Source organism: Adiantum capillus-veneris, chromosome 27 (assembly GCF_014529385.1).
Source record: "Adiantum capillus-veneris isolate H3 chromosome 27, ASM1452938v2, whole genome shotgun sequence".
Lineage (NCBI taxonomy): Eukaryota > Viridiplantae > Streptophyta > Polypodiopsida > Polypodiales > Pteridaceae > Adiantum > Adiantum capillus-veneris.
The window spans coordinates 73,301,331-73,318,948 of NC_140957.1; the positions used below are offsets into that span (position 1 = coordinate 73,301,331).

Here is a 17,618-nt window from a genome sequence, read left to right on the forward strand (position 1 = left end):
TTTTCTGCTTTCCATTCTCTGCAGTCTCTTTTCATGTGACCCTTCTTGCCACAATGGTAGCATTCTATGTCACTCTTGCCTTTAGCACTGCGGGACTTGCTACGAGACTGATTTCTCTTTCCACCTTTGTACTTTTCTTTGGTCCTTCCCCTGACAACTAAGGCTATTCCTTTGCCTTTGTCCATCGTCTTTCTATTGGTTTCTTCAGTAAGCAGAGTTCCTTCTACACCTGCTATGTTCAAACCATCTGGAGGTGTAGAATTACTCAAAGCTGTGCGAAAAGTGTCCCAACTTTCCGGCAATGTGATCAACAGGAACATAGCTCTAACAGGTTCATCAAACTTGACACCTTGAGCTGACAACTGACTATAGATTGTGTTGAATTCATTCAGATGATTGGACATAGGTGTCCCTTCTTTCATCTTCAAGTCAACAAGCTTCTTAAGCCAGTATACCTGTGAAGCTGCACTCTGCTTCTCATAAAGATCACTCAGCTTTAACCATGCTTGATAAGCCGACATCTCGTCTGCTACATTGAAGTAAACGCTTTCTGCCAAAGTCAGCATAATGGTAGAAAGTGCCAATTCATCCATTTCGCTCCATTCATCTTCGTCCATATCTTCTGGTTTCATCCCCTTGAGCTTTATAGGTTTTATCTGCTTCTTTTGTACCAACACGTGCCAAATCTGCTTCTTCCACAATGGGAAATTGGTTCCATCCAGCTTCTTGATATTGTAAAGAGCAGTGTCTTGTGATCCAGCCATAGCTACGCTTCACAATAGTTTACTTTTCTGGGAAAAATTCGGCAGAGTTTCCCCTGTAAACTGACCTCTGAACCAATATCAACCTGTCAAATGAACCAAGAAAGCTTCAGATTCTGCAGAAATTTTGGCAGAGTCTCCTTTGTAAAATGGCTCTGGTGTACTAAAAACAGACCAAAAAACAGCTCAAAAAATACTGTCTCTCTGACACTGTAAGGTGCGGGTAAACTTGTCCTGCACCTGTACTGTCTCTCACTATCCTGTCACTGTCCTATAAGCATAGACTGCGACAATGCCTCAACGGCAGTAAAGCAAAGATGCAATCCCAACTGTCTAACTCATAGTCAATACATCCTAGCTGCCTATCTAAGGGTGCTCGAGGGATCGCTCCAAGACCTGTATCACCGAAAGGATCTCAACATTCGAGAATCCCCTAGCTCAATAAAACCTCACTTGACCCTCAACAAAGGCTGCAGTAAATCTGACAATACATAGACTTCCCACAAAGTCATACATCCACAAATTTCCCACTGTATGCTGTAACCGCTGCGGCGGTTGTTTGCTGCGTGACTCACAACCAGCAAACCCTCAACAGACATACATCATCTCTGACAATACATCCCATGTGGAAGTACCTACAATGTCAGGATGAAATCTGGAATATCAAGCAGCAAACACAAGCTACCTGATGAACTAGTGGATGCCGCCTACAGTCTGTGTGTAGATGCGTCCATGTCGTATGTGACATGCCTCCAAGAACTGTGAGCCGTCCTTCGATGTGTAGACAGCCACAAATCAACACTCTGGGAGTGTCGATATCCTCAGCACCTGCAGTCGTAGGCCGAAAACCCCGAATTTGCAGAGTCGGATCTGCACCCGCTGAGACCACGTAGTCGAAAATGGCCTGCGCAGAACTTTGTCGAAGCCGAACGATGACCGAGATGACGTCAGAATGAAATTCTGAGCAGACCAAGCCCTACGGGCTCGCCCACAAGATTTGGGGCCGTGTCTTTGCCTGTCGAATTTCACTCCAATCTGAGCTGGTGACTCTAGCCTCCTGCAGTGCTGCCCCGAGCTTCGATCTGAGCTCTGATACCAGTTGAAGGAGTACGAGCGGAAGTGCGACGCGAGAGAGAGTGCGAGAAGAAGAGCACGACGATATGGTGAACTCGCTCTACTGTAATGTATAGAACATAGTGAGTTCTTATTAGGTTTTTACAAAAGAATATGTGTACATACTTGGCGGCCCGCCCACTTACTTGGGCGACCACATTGGGCTTTATACCCCAACATACCTGTAGAGGGGGTCGTAAGAAAGGCTGGAGCAGGGACCTCATCGTGCTCAAGAGGACCGAAACAGTTCCCCGTGGGAACCCACTGCTGCTGGGCAGGCGCCTGAGGACCACTCTGAGTGCCAGGCTGTCGGCTGTGACCCCTGCCGTCGCCGACTACGAACCTGTTGCCATTCCTCCTCCAATGGACCCCTCCGCTGGAGCCCCAGGCTCGGAGGGTGGCTCTGCATGTGTGCTCTGTGTCTCTGCCTGTGGCTGACATAATACCTGCTGTGCCCACTGGGTAGACTGTTCTCTGATCAGCCAATGTAACAGTGAAAGGAGCAGGTCGGGTAGGCTTTAGACCTAAGGCCATCATAGTGAATTCGGGCATCAAATTGATTCCAGATCCTCCATCAACGATGACGCCGGATAGCTGGTGCCCAAGAACAGATACAGTGAGGCGAGGGCTTTTATAATCTGTGAGGGGAGCAGATGGATAGGAAATCAAATAGGACTCTGAGGGCTGTACAGGGAGGTGCCCGCCACTAGGCCCAGCCCCCGGGTACAGAGACTGAATGACTAACAGGGCGTCACTTCTAAGTGTTGCATCAAGCCTTAGCATGTCGTATAGTGACACCTGCTGAAAAGTATTTTTCAAGATGGCTTCTGCTGTGGGCTTGGCGCCTTCGAACTGGGCTCCTTTTGTGACCTTAATCTGTTCCAAGTCAGCCACTGCTTCTAAGAAGGCTCCATCAATGTCGGATAACAAGGAAGTTGGTTTGCTCTGAGCAATTGGGAAGGACTTGTCCTTTGGGTCAGGTAGACCAGAGTGAGGAAGTGGAGACTGGCGAGGTGGACCTGTGGGTAGACTGAGACCAAGAGCTGCTCTTTGTGTCCGAGTAAGGACACCAGCAGGCTCCTCCACTTGCAGAGGCTTAACCACATGAGTAGCAGGTGAAGGTTGAGGCACGGTGTTCACAGTAATCAAATTTATCTTCGGAAAGGTGAATTCCGGCTGGTTCTGAGTCGAGCCTGAAGACGTGGATGCCCTTTGCTTGGGACAATCTTTACTGTAGTGATCCTTCGAATCAGGGCAATGACGACAAGGAGGGGACCCCTCGGGTAAAGGACACTTGCTCTGATAATGCCCATATTCTCCGCATCTGTAGCAGAGTATGGGCCGATTGGAAGGACGAAACGGGGGACGAGGTGGTTGCTGCATGGAATTTGAGGCTGAGGTGTAGAAACTTTGGGGAACTGAGGGAGTACTGGCATGATAAAAACTGTGGGGTGCAAAGTTGTTGTGCATACCTTGCTGCATAGGGGGTGTTGTCAGCAGAGGAGGCAACTGGTTTTGATGGCCGTAGGGTGAGACCATGTTGGATGCAGGTGCTAGCCCTTGTTGGAGAGAAGGACCAAGATTTTGTTGTATTTGACGCAATCCCTTGAGGTAGTAACAATCCTTATCCTCATGTCCAGCTTTTTCATAGAAGTGGCAGTAAAACCGAAGGGGGCATTCCTGTGGTGGGTGCCCTGGAGAGCGGCATGAGCTACACCAAACCATAGCCTTAGTCTCTTGCTGACACTTGAGCTCTTCTAACTCGCGCTTAATCTGTTCCAATGCCTCATTATGTGTAGGCTTCTCTTGTCTAAGAGAGAAGGACCTCTCCTCTTGAAGAGCTCGTTGTAGCTTTAGGGCTTCCAGTTCCCTACGTAAAGAAGTTAAAGGATCAGTAGGACTACCTTCCGAGAACACAGTGGGAGTATCTATTTGAGGAGAGTTGTTGAAGAGCTTCCTAGCTCCCTCTATTCTAGTAGCAGCTGCGATGAACTCGTCGAGAGTGGCGTCGGGTCGGAGACTCTCTCGGAGTTTTTGCTGAGAAGTTTTGGGAAGCGCCTTCTCCACCCACTTTTTAACCATGAATTCACCGGGTTGTTGGGGAAGCTTGGCCACCAGCGACTTAGTTTTCGTCATAAGCTCCGCAAAAGTCTCCTCAGGTTTGAGCACCATGTTGGCCAACTCATCCAACACCTTCTCCTGGTAGTCACCTGGCCTGAAAGCTGCACAGAACTGCTGTCTTAAGGCTGCCCAAGTTGCAAAATGGTTCTCTGCAAATTGGCTGTACCATTTATCTGCTAGGCCATCCAGGGTGGATGGAAATAGTACCAAGTAAGCATCTTCTCTGTTTAGCCCACGTCCCCTACAGAGAGATACAAATCTCCTTGCATGGTCGTCAGCATCTTCTGAAGACCCCCCTTTGAATGTAGGGAACTTGATGTTCACCTTGCCAAAACACTAGCTAGTGGCTCCATGATTCCTTGTTGAGTCTGTTGCACACTAGCTTGTTGTAGAAGAATAGGAGAGAGCTTTTCTGGAGAAGGTGATCGCGAAGATGGGGAACCTGATGAAGGAATGGGTGATGTGATATGTGGGGGTATAGGTGATGAGGTTGAAGGATTTCTACAAGGTGTCAAAGGTCGTCTTCTGTGATAGTACTTCAGAGGGCTCAGTAGTGGGCTTTGACGCTCAACTGACCTCCTTGTATGTGTCATGCAGTGACCTCCAATCCTACCAAGCTTTGGGCAAGAGAACCTTGAACTGGCTGAAGACTGGTCTAGACTCTACTAGACCAGACGAGTGACTAGACTAGCTGGACCAGGGACGAGGGACGAGGAGGACTAGACCAGGGTCGAGGGGTCTAGACCAGAGACGAGGCAAGTTGGACCAGGGCAAGAGGGGACCAGGCCAGTAAGGCGAGAGACTAGACCAGCTAGATTAAGCTATCAAGGGTGAAACTGGACCAAACCAACAGGCTGCACAGGCGAAGCGACCAACAGGCTGCACAGGCGAAGCGAAGAAACCAGCTACTCAACAGAGTGAGACTTCAGTTGAGGTCCCACCGTGATCGCCAAAATGAGAGCACCTGTAGCGCGGATAATGTGTCGTGCCCTCTACAGTGTGGGTGTTCCCCAGTGCAATGTGCGTGACAATCTCACTCAACAAACAAAAACTTTCTCAACAGAATGAAATACAAGAAACAATGGATAATCACAGAGACACAGCAGTAGACCAGAACAGGTGGACTCGACTAACTCAAAGGACCATGTACAGACTCTGGAGTGGCAGCACACTTAGCTCCAGCCCAAGACTCACAGGTACAAAAATAGGGTGTCGAGGCTCAGATGTGCATGGATGGTGTAGCAGTGCTCTGTGTAAGACTCTCTAGACGACTACGTGCAAGATAAGATAGAACTGTCCCAAAACGACTACTGATATGTACAACCATAGGAGCCACCAACGGCCCATAAATGTCCAGCCAGCTAAGTCTATCTCCAAACTGAGTGGTGGTGGTGACCTAGCCACGACGTCCACTAGACCACCGTAGGTACCCTGCCACGTGTCACTCCCAGTCAAAGGGTCCGTCCAGTGTGAACCAGACCAACTGTAGCTAACTGTCCAACTGCCTGTCCTGTGAAGTGACACTGTAGCAGGCTACACCCCCACTCACCCGAGGTAGAAGAATGACCTTCGGGAATGCTGGCCGCCTTGGCAGCTACTAAGGTTGCCGTGCGAGGTGTCTCCAGGACAGTCCCAATCGCTGAGCCTATCCTGGACAAAAGTGGTAGGTACTCCCTCCGTAAACCAAGAAAGCAGACGGAGATGGGGATGTCTGTCTCCTCTACCAGACCATCTGAAGCAGGGTCAAAACCATGTCTCCACTGTCGAAAGTGGGCTCAAGCTTCTCGGATGGTCGATGAACTCGTTATGACCTTGGACGCCATTTCGGGGATCTCGAACTCGATCAGGTAGTAGCCTCGTCCGAGCATCTGAACGTCCAAGATCTTGCCCACCTCTGCGAGAAGGCGGGCCTAGAGAAGATCACGCAGCTCTCCTTTGTTGGGTCTGGTACCGAGAATCTTGCAAATGACAGAAGTCGCCTGCAGGCGCTCTACCTCTGCGGCTAGGCTCGCTTTCTCTGTCGGTCATAGAGCAAGTTGAATGGTGGGCTCAACGGAGTCGGGCGAAGGGGCTTCAGTGGAGTCCTTCTGTGGCGGAGCTTGAGCCTCCATCTGTGTCTACTGCTGTGGCGGAGAAAGAGTGGGTAAAGCAATTTTTCTACAAAGAGACCTCGGCAAGCACTGTCAAAGAACCAGCACTGCCAGAGCCAATCGATAGAAGAACCTCGGCATGAGAATAGGCAGAACGAAATGAGCCGCGGGCGGGGGAGGGGGGGGGGGTTCAGTGAGTGAAGGTGGAGGTGGGGGTCACCGTCAGTGCCGGTTGATGCACAAAATGATGCAGAAGAAGGAAATGTTGATGCTCGAATGAAAGCCGTTGTGGCCATCTCCCTCGGATTCACCATGCAAGGCTTGTTGCGATTCTTCTTGGCCTCTTTGATCTCCTCAACGGTCTTCTCAAGATGTAGGAGCTTTCGCTTCTCATCTGAGACCATTTTTGAGCGAAATTGAACTTGATCGGCTCGCACCTTCCTCACGGAACCGTTGCTTTCGTAACCACAATGGCGGCACTTCCATGGCTTGCTTCGACGTCCAACACCGGCCCTAGGATCACCTCATTCCACCATGCCCATGTGAAGCTAGTGGAGGAAGGGGGTTGAGAAGCCATGGTGGGGCCGGAGGGAGAAGGAGGAGGGCTTAAAGAAGCTCCGGATCCATCTTGAGATGCCATAGATATTAGAGAAAATGAAAGCTCGAAGATCTGCAGAGAAGGAGAGAGGGGTAGGCTTCAAGGCTCCAAAGTCTTGACTTGGAGAGGAGGAGAGATGGGAAAGAGAAAGGGGAAGGAGAGACTTGAGAGGGGAGGGCAAGCGGCAAGCCTCAAGGCTCAAGCTTGAAGCCCTTGGGCCTTAGCACAATGCGGGCTTGAAAGTTGGGCTCGAAAGTTACTCCTCCTTGGGCCTATTATATAGGAAGAGGCGCCAAGTGAAACGGTCACAAAACGGCCACTTTTTTTAATTTAAAAATTTAATTGGCCCGCCCCCTGGCCATGTCCATGTGAGGGATGTCACACCCATCACGTCCCCGCATCCCATCGTGCGTCCCACATCCCATCCCCGCCCTAAAGGCCCCTGTCCCCGGGTCCCCTTTGTCTATGGGCTCCACAAATCCAACATCCGTGTGCATGCAATAAGATCTATCTAAGCCTGCAATTCCACACCCGGTATGTGTGATTGACTTGTGGTGTTATCGGACAATGCGGACGCATTGTTAAAATCACCACAAAGCAAAGCATTGGAGAGCCATGCATAGGAAGACATGGCACGCATCAAGCTGCCCATTGCCCCGAGACTTTATGCGCATATACACCACCTAATTCATAAATTTGGCCATTGAACATACATTGTACCACCGTCCAACAACCTGCTGGATTATTGTACGCAAGAATTGGCTGCAACTCATGCCTAACCATCACCAAAACACCTAGAAAACCTATTATACCAGCATATGCTATCCATAAGCCCGCAAAATACAAGCATTGCCCAGCAAACTCATGATGATTGTGCTCTTGCAAAATAACAATGTTTGCCTTACATGTATGTACATAATGCTAGGTTAATCTCCATTTATCAAGGTCATAAAACCCGCGCACATTGTATGGAATGCATTTGACACAACTATGCATTCAAGAGATATGTACAAAAGCAAAAGGAGGGTTCTAAGTTGACGTGCCCATAGGCACATCAGTATTAACAGGCCATGGCTTGACTAAAGCATCTTGCATGCCTGCATCAGAGGAACTAAAGCGTGCAGGTGATGAAGAAGCCCCATGAATCATTGCATCTCTGTAAGAATGCACCGCCTTGTTCCATGCATTTGCAAGTGTGTGATATCATTAAAAGGAAGAGGTTTTTGCACCGCAGATTTCACAACGGGAGGTACATAATTACAAGAGGAAGTATGTGAGCATATTTTAACGGTCTTCTTAGGGGTCACCCAAGGAAATTCTTCCCGCGAATCCACAATCTTTCCCTTATTCCCGGTCTCTTGTGGAATTGCAAGCTTTCCCTTGCTTGGAAATCCACAATCTTTCCCTTATTCCCGGTTTCTTGTGCTGTTGCAAGCTTTCCATTTCTTGGGCTGTTTGGGGAACTTGCAGATTTGACTTTTCTTGTATCCAAAGGTGGAGTAATAGGCAAGGTAGAGGCCCCCATTGAGGTTGATCTAGGGGTTAGAGACCTCTTTCTCATTAGAAACAGCAAGCTCTGGAATAGCCGAAGGAGAGGTTGCAAATTAGGATCAGGAAATTCAGGTTGTATGTATCAAAATTTTCCATAGCGAAAGCATGAATTTTCAAATTTCTTCCGTTTGAGCTTGAAGGGGCGTATCTCAATGAGAGAGTTCCCCAAGTTAACAGTAATGCCTTCAGGGGTGGGAGCATCCATGTCCCAAAGCACATGAAACCGATTTGTATTGGCATCAAGCTTGGGAGGACATATCACTTCCCCAAGGTGCAAAGCAAGCATAGGAAAAAAGTATCGCTAGGTGTGCGAAAAGGAAACTATTTCCATCCATACTGGGCACTTGTGGCGGATGAGGCTTTGGTAGTCTTCGGTAAGAGCCTAGGGCTATTAATACACGTGTCATTTGAGTACCAGAAAACAATGGGGATAATTCAAGCAACATATTGCGGGCAGTGTCTGCCAACAAGACTTCATAGAATCCTCCGGTGCCAAAATAGACACCTTTGACTACCTAGCATTTAAGAAGGAAATATACCCATTGGCCCACATCTTGCTTGGAAAGAACAAAATAACCGCATTGAGAGCATACGGGTCCATGAGAGCTTGAATTGGAATGAGCACCTCAGTGGTGGGTTCTTGACCCTCCCAAGCATTCCATGCATCTTCAAAATTCTTCAATAAGCAAGTTCGGATTTCATCCATTTTCAAGGACTGTCGCTAGCCGTTTTCTGCATTTGTAAGAGCAGAAAGAAGGCGAGGCGGAACCTGTCATACAATCAAAGGGAGATATATAGAGCACATGTGCACACACCCACACAGAGACGCACACACACTCTGCTATATATGCCCCCCGCCCCGCAAATACACACACAAGGTTTTGGCTTTTTGGGGTGATGGAGTCTCCGCAATCTCAATTTGCGGTGTTTTTAGTTGGGTCACACACTTTTTTTTAGTAATGTCAGATTGAATTACCAATGGGAAACTTCAAGGCGAGGAAAACCCATAGAAAATACTACAAACAGGAAATCAAAAACTGTGAAAGTAGAGCTCGTAAAATGAACAGGGGGGAGCTCATCCAAGTCATAGGCAACTTGAAGAGACTAATGACTTGAAATAGGAAACATACTCCACTTGGATTTGCTGAAAGATGAAGAAATTGCGTGCTCTCCACACTGTCCATAGCACCCAGAATCTAACCCAGCCAAAAAAGTATGCATACGGTTGAAGCGATGGCGGAAGCAGTGCAAAGATCCAAAAAGATCTACCGAAATGCATGCCAGGGAAACATGAGCGAAGAGTTGTAGAGATGCAAACCACAAACTGTTGCGTATGAGAACAAGACCACAATAAATAACGAATGTTCTCAATGGCTGCACCATAGCGAACACATAACGAAGAGGCCAATCTTCGGGATCGCAAAAATTTGCCAGTCAGGAGAACCCCAACGATACATCTCCACATAAACAGTCGCTCTTTTAAATGCAGCTTAGCATGCCACACTTTCATAACTTTACTCCGCCACCATGTAACACTCTTGTTCATATTCCATACCTTATTACAGTGTTCTTGGATCCAGAAAGATGACTGCAAATGGTAGTACACTTTCTTTGCAGATATTGAACGCATTGAAGAACCAGAATCACAAATTCGATTCTCCGCAAGGCGGAACATGAGATATCGAGTCAACCAAATCCTTAATGGTGTCCCATATGTGCCTGTAGTGCATCCCAAGCTCAAAGGTAAGAGCAGCCTGTCTGAATGAGAGCACATGTCCATCAGCGTCCGTCACATAAGTTATCCTATCAATACCTTCCTGGGAGAGGAAATAGGTCTGTCTAGGAGAGCGTTGAACAAGAGTTTAATCAAAAACTCGACTCCAATGTAAACTCTTCAATCAGAGTGAGTTTCTACAGGCCTTATCTCTACCATGCCATAACAATTCCTGCGTGACCAATTTCCAATCCGCTACAAGACTAGAAGCAAAGGGGCATCCATGTATTGTGGCTTCAAACTTACCAAAAACCACATCCCAATACGACGGCTGCCAATGACCAAAGGCCGGTGTAGAAACCGCATGAGAGCACAAAAATGCACACATCTGCATCTAGGGCTGCTTTTGCTCAACCAGCACCAACAACAAAGTGGCCTTTCTTGCTATAACATGAGAATACAAACGTAGAATATTTAGACTACCACAACGCTTTGGAGTACATAACTTATCCATCGCGAGCAAACGCAGACCCTTTTTCTGAGAGTAAGTAGACTAGAAGTGCTCCAATATCCGAGACATGAAGGCGCGAAGACGACGGGGTGGCCAATGCGACATCGGCAGGAAAAATTGCATGTATGCCACCAAGATGGACTGCACTGTTTTGAGTCTTCCATGTAGCATCCAAGTAGACACTTTCCAATAGTGTAATTTAGACCTCAATTTATTATGAACCCAATCCAACAAAATTGTATTGCTAACTGACCAAGCAAGCAGATATCCAAGATGCCTCACAATTTGACCAGGCTTCACTATCTCACCTCTCACGTGGCCATAATACAGAGTGCCAATCCATTTGATGCAACGGTAACAATTTAGATTTTCGAAAATTCACTTTCAGACATGCAACCAACCCATAAACATGCAGTGCTTCCATGATACATTGAACATCCTCAGATGTATGGCTAGATGTCGTTAAGGAGTCCAAATACAATAGCAGAGGATGTGTAGCGATAGCATACAACATAGTACTCAAAGGGCATCCTTCCCTGGCCGATCTACCAAGATCCCATAATCGAGTCAGCTCACCATCAAGAATTCCAGCAGGTTGAGTATGCTCATAAAGAAAATAGAGCACCCGACACATTCTGGGCCCAAAGCCCAAAGCCGTCATGATCTGAGCAATGAAATCCCAACGAACAGTGTCAAATGCTTTCTCTATATCAACCTGCATGATAAGTACATCTTGTCCAGTATATTTTGCATACTCAATTCCAATGAAAGCATTAGCGATATTATCCATAATTTTCCAGCAAGGGATGAATCCATACTGAGCCGGATGTATGCCAACAAATGATCATGAATACGAGCAGCTATCATTTTTGTCAACAATTTGTAAACGACCGGCATAAGCATAATCGGACACCAATGTGAAGTATTCACATAATGTTTGCTTAGGCAACAATTTCACCAGTCCTTCTTTCCACAATTGCAGAGCAGAGATTGCGTATCCATGCATGACTTATCATGTAAAGAAGAGGCTTCTTAAGGGACTCCTAATAGCGAAGGCAAAATTCAACCGTAAGAGGAGGTTTTCACTGAAGAAGATGTAACAAGCTGTCATGCAGCTCAACCTCAGTAAACTGGCCTCAAGAGAAGCTACATTATTCATTGTCAATATAGGATGTACATACGACAACAACAACTGTCTAGCTTGCAAAATCTCACTTAAGGGAGCCTCAAGCCTAGCAAAAACCTGTTGAAAATAATGCACCATGGAATCCGCCAATTGACTTTTTTGGCCGTCCATTGTCCACTATCGCCTTTAACCCTTTTGATAGAGATAGATTGCCCCGAATGATGCAAATGCTTAAATAACTGCTTTGATGAACAACCTTTATCCATAAGGGCATATTATCTCGATCTAACCTTCCATTTTTCAAGTTTCCTCCTGTTATTATGCATCAAAGAGGCTTTAGCTACACATAACTTCTCTAGTTCTGACTAAGTAAGCCTTCTAGTATCCGCAAGACTTTCCAAGGAATGACAAGTCTCCTTATCTTCTTGCACTTTATCTCTCAACTGGTACATATACCACGCACCATAATCCTTTACGGTTGCTTGGATCTGCATGACAAAACAATACCAAGCCCCATTCACATCGATAAACATATGAGAGATAAGTGAAAGAATCAATTTTGAAATGCCTTGTGTAAAAATATGCATTATTAATATGCAGCAACCGCTTACGGGGAAGTGGGGAATCTGCATCCAATGCCTCATAATGGATCAAGAGCCAAAAAGACATATCACAAAGCAAACATATCATATTGCGGAGTGCCCAGTACATACCACCGATCCAATCGTGCTCTATATCCAGAGTGAGCATCATGAATAAACGTATAATTCCGCTCCAAAGAGTGAATGCTGGCCCACAGATCCAAAGCACCTGTGTTATTGACCCTAGCTTCCCAAGAAGAATGTTGAAAGTTCAACATATGCGAGTGGCCAGTCGTACTGTCCGTGTTTGCAGGCGCATTATTAAAATCCCCGCACCAAAAAGCATGCGAACGCCAAGGGTATTTAACTATATCTTGCCAAAGATGAGTTCTTTACACCGAGGCAGTATAAGCATAAACACCAGAAAATTCCAAAATATTCCCTTGCACGAAACATTGAACAACCATCCAACGCTCTGCCAGGACATTATGGACCAAAACTGGCTGCAATTCATGACGCACCATAATTAAAACACCCGAAAAAGAGCTAGTACCAGCATAAGAAATCTAGAATCCCGCATAATACGATGATTGACCAACAAAGTCATGTTGATTATGCTCTTGTAATACGATTATATCTGCCTTATTTGTATGTACAATTCGCGCACATTATATGTAAAACATCTAAGAGGAGAATGCATCTGTACAATATTTACAAGAGAATCACGAGGCACAATCATCAAGTAGAATTGCCGATAGGCACATCCGCCTCCATACTAACTGTCAATAAAGCGGATTCCATATGCGTTCCTTGAGGGGGATTTTGATGCATCGGCAATGACATAGATGCCGACCCAAGCAGAGCCTCTTATATAAGTGAACCACTCTATCCCACGCTTCAACTAGCGATTTATGACCATGAGATGCAAATGTAGAAGTTCCACCGCCTCTCCCATCCAAAGCAGATACATAATTTCTTGAGACAAAAGAAACACGGGGTTTTGCAGTCTTCTTTGGAGTTTGCCAACCATCAGTGAATGTCCCATTTTGGCTTTACCTTTGGTATCAGCCTTTGCAGTAGGTTGCACATTAGCCGAACTCTTAATCTGGTCTTTCCCTTGTTTGACCTGCATATTTCCATTAGAATCCCCCATCTTTGGCCTCACAAACGAAGAGGAGGGAGAAGCAACGTAGCAGGAACAGCAGAAGGTGGAAATTTAAACAAAGACTCTTGGCATTCACATTGCATATGGCCAAATTTGCCACAGCTAAACCATGCACCTGCAAACTTCCCCCATTTGAGTTTGAATGGCCTTTTGGCTACCATTGGATCACCAGAATTAACCGTAATATTAATCGTAATTCTTGACGGTGTCAGCTTATCCGTATCCCACAACACACAAAATCTATTGGAATTAGTATCCAAGTTTGAGGGGCATATCACTTTGCACAATTGAGCAGCTAGAAGAGGCAAAAAATGCTTCCAGGTCCGTGGAAATCCGACTATTTCTACCCAAACTGGGCATCTATGTCGTATTAAACTCCAATAATCTTTAGTAAGTGCCCATGGAAATACATGTGTCATTTGCATGTTGAAAAACCAAGGCGACATGTCCAACAAACGCGAACGAGAGTCCATGTCTGCGAGTAACACCTCATAAAACTCACGGGCACCAAAATACACCCCTCGGACTGCTTGTCTTTTCAACAAAAAATCAACCCATTGACCTACATCTTGAGCCGAGGGCATCATGCCAGGAAAAAACAAAATAACCGCATTCAACGCATATTGTGCAACCGGATCCAGAAGTTGTTGAACCGGAATAACCACTTCAGTAGCAGGTTGCATGCCTTCCGAGGCATTCCGAGCATTTACAAAATCCTCTGACAAACACTCTTTAATGAAGTTTGCAGCGTCCATCGAGGAAAGGTCGACTTGTTTCCTACGTTTATATTCTGTCGTTATCAACCAGCACCACACTTTCTACAGACAAAGGTCTTCTTAAAATAGAGAGTACTACTTGAACACAATAGACTATGACTCAGTTTTTTTATATAAAAGAATATCTCTATACAAAACACCAAACTGTAGTTTCTCTGTACAAAACACCAAACTGTACAATAATATGAACCTGCATTGTAGAAATTTGAAAAAAGAAAACAGCACGAGAGTTTGAAACCCAATTCGCTGCAGCAATAATTCATTGTAGAATTGACCAAAGATGGAAGAAAATTCTGCGCAGGCTGATTCTCTACACAATGACACCAGAATTGCAGACGATCCTCAGACACTCACTCACACACACTTTTTTTTTTGTAACTCTGCTTTGATTACTTTACAAGTGGGAAACCTCAAAGCGAGGAAAACCCACAAAAAGAAAGGGATACAAAGAGAAGAGCACTATGAGGCCCCGAAAGCTAGAAGCAGTCACAATAAATCATGTTGGCATCAAGAGTGATGTCTCCAACATCATAAGCGAAATGTAGGGCTTGATGAAGAGATAATTTGAAATAGGGGAAGGGGTCAACATAACTGCCTTGGAACATGAAGGAGTTTCTATGATGCCAGATGGCCCACAGAGTCCAAAATCTGACCCAGGTGAAGAACACCGCAAACTGAGAATGCTGTGATTGGAGCACCCCGAAAAGCCAAAAGCGTCTGTGAAAAGAGCCGGAAGGAAAACGCAGCCGAAGAGGAGTCGACACTTGCCGAATGAAGGCTCTGGAGTGGCGACAATGCCATAGCAAGTGTGGCACAGTCTCCTCAGCTTCAAGGCATCTAGGGCAGTGGGAAGGCGCAATATGCAGAGCATGTAACACACTGCCAACAGGTAGAGCTCCAACCAAGCAGCGCCACAAGAAAACACGTTCCTTCAAAGGTAGATGACTCTGCTAGATGCGAGACAACGTGCGTTGCCACCACAAGGAGGACTCAGAAAGCAACCACAACTGATTACCATGATGCACAATCCATATATCAGACTAAAGGATGGCATATACACTGTGAGCTGAGATGCAGTCCAATCGAGTAGTGGCCAGATTCCAATCAAAGAAGCGAGAGTCCACATCCAAAGGAGGAATGGGTGAGTGATCAGCAAGCATCCTTTGAATTTCCCGCCAAAGAGGAGAATAATGAGGATCCAACCGAAAGCGGGACACTGCATCAACGAATGAAAGAACAGAACCCGAGTCATCAAGCACCTGATGCACCGGACAGATTCCTTTTTGGGAAAGAAAATATGCTTGGCGAGGAGACCGTTGAACCAAAGTCGAAGCGAAGGTCCTGCTCCAATGCAGACTCTGCGAACGAAGAGAGTTACCCACATCGGATTGTTGACCATTCCAAGCCAAATGCGAAGTGACAACCTTCCAATCAACAATGAGAGAAGAAGTAAAGGGACATCCAGGAATGTGTCCTTCAAGCTTCTAAAAACAACATCCCAATAAGTCGGTTGCCAATGACCAAAAGCTGGGGTGACAATGTGCGTACACAAATGTGTGACCATGAGAGCCCAGGGTTGCTGCTGCTACACAATGACTTTGCCGAACTGAGCAGCCAGCAAAGGAAGAAAGTGACGCCAAGTGCGAGGAAAATTGACCACCTCAACCCAAACGGGACACTTGTGACGAATGAGACTTTGATAGTCCTTGGTGAGAGCCCTGGGCAGTACATGAGTCATCTGCGTATTGAAGAAAAGAGGAGACATTTCAAGCAAAGCATCCTGAGCATCCATATCAGCGAGCAAGACTTCATAAAACCCTCGCGCGCCAAAGTAAACCCCTCGGACAGCTTGCCGTTTGAGTAGGAAATCAACCCATTGGCCGACATCCTGTGCCATAGGCATTATTCGTGGGAAAAAAAGAATCACCGGGTTAAGTGCATATTGAGCAACAAGATCCATAAGCTCCTGTATAGGGATGCGTACTTCCATGACGGGAGCGGATCCTTCCTTGGCTTGACGTGCATCCTCGAAGTCCTCATGCAAGCATTCTATGATAAGGCTTAAAGCATCCATAGCCGAGGATTCCATAGCTTTGCGGTGCTTGTATATACACTGTTCAACCGAATCCATGTGAAGGTCACACACAGGCACACACACTCTTTTTTGGAGTTTTTATGTTTGACTCTAGCAGGCCACAGTTTTTTGTAAATTTGCAGGCCACACAATTAACCACACACATCCCCCTAAACAAAACGCAAACTGTACAGAGGCCAGAAAAACAATTGCAAACCTTTCCTCTCTGTTGGTCCCTAAACCCTAAAACAGCTGAGCCTTGAAGAGTTTCAGCAGGCAGGGCACGTGTTCACTGCTTATTGATTTCTAGCTGCACGCTACTGCACTGAGGGCTTAGAGGGCGCAGTCGCGCAGGGGCAGGAGCAGGGGCAGATAGGTCGCGAAGATCGTGAGTAGGTCTGCACACAGCAGACGCAAACGCGCACGCGCGCACCTGTGGGCAGGATGGGACTCGTGAGGACGTGCAGGTGTAGGGTTCACGTCGCTGCAGGCTGCGCAGGTTTAGGGTTCGCGTCCACAGCTTCAACAGGCACACACACACACATACCTCTCACTCACACACACAGCAATGGGTATCTACACACACATACCCCTCACACAGAGCAGCCAAACGTCGAAAGGAGCCTGAAACTGCAGACGAAGACGAAATTGCAACAATTGCGCAGGTGGGCAAACTCACACGGGGATCACTTGGCGCAGCGGCAGACTTGCACAGGGCAATTCTTGCGCAAGGGCCGCTCGCGCAGGGGCCGTTGGTTCTCTCTCTCACACACACGCTTATTTTTTTTGTAAATCTGCTTTGATTTATTTACAAGTGGGAAACCTCAAAGCCAGCAAAACCCACAAAAAGAAAGGGATACAAAAAGCGGAGACTATGAGGCTCGGAAGGCTAGAAACAGTCAAAGTGAATCTTGTAGGTATCAAGAGTGATGTCTCCAGCGTCATAGGCAAAATGCAGCGCTTGACCAAGAGATAGTTTGAAATAGGGAAAGGGGTCAACAGAAGTGCCTTGGAACATTAAGGAGTTCCTATGGTGCCAAAGGGCCCACATAGCCCAAAATCTGACCTAGGTGAAGAACAGCGCAAACTGAGATTGTGGTGACTGGAGCACCCCAAAAAGCCAAAAGCATCTTTGAAAAAAGCCGGAAGAAAAACGCAGCCGAAGAGCAGTCGACACTTGCCGAATGAAGGCTTTGGAGTGACGACAACGCTACAGTAAGTGTGGCATGGTCTCCTCAGCTTCAAGGAATCTGGGGTAGCGGGAAGGCGCACTATGCCGAGCATGTAATACACTGCCAACAGGTAGAGCTCCCACCAAGCAGCGCCACAAGAAAACCCGTTCCTTCAAAGGCAGATGACTTTGCCAAATGTGAGAGAATGTGTTGCCACCACAAGGATGATTCGGAAAGCGACCACAGATGATTACCCTGATGCACA

The 17,618-nt window shown here is 46.7% G+C and overlaps 1 protein-coding gene across 4 annotated transcripts in view; it reads left to right on the forward strand.

The window, feature by feature from the left end:
- LOC147422190 (uncharacterized) overlaps nt 1–17,618 on the forward strand; it is a 164,363-nt gene that overhangs the window by 133,057 nt on the left and 13,688 nt on the right. The gene's annotated exons all lie outside the window — the stretch shown is intronic.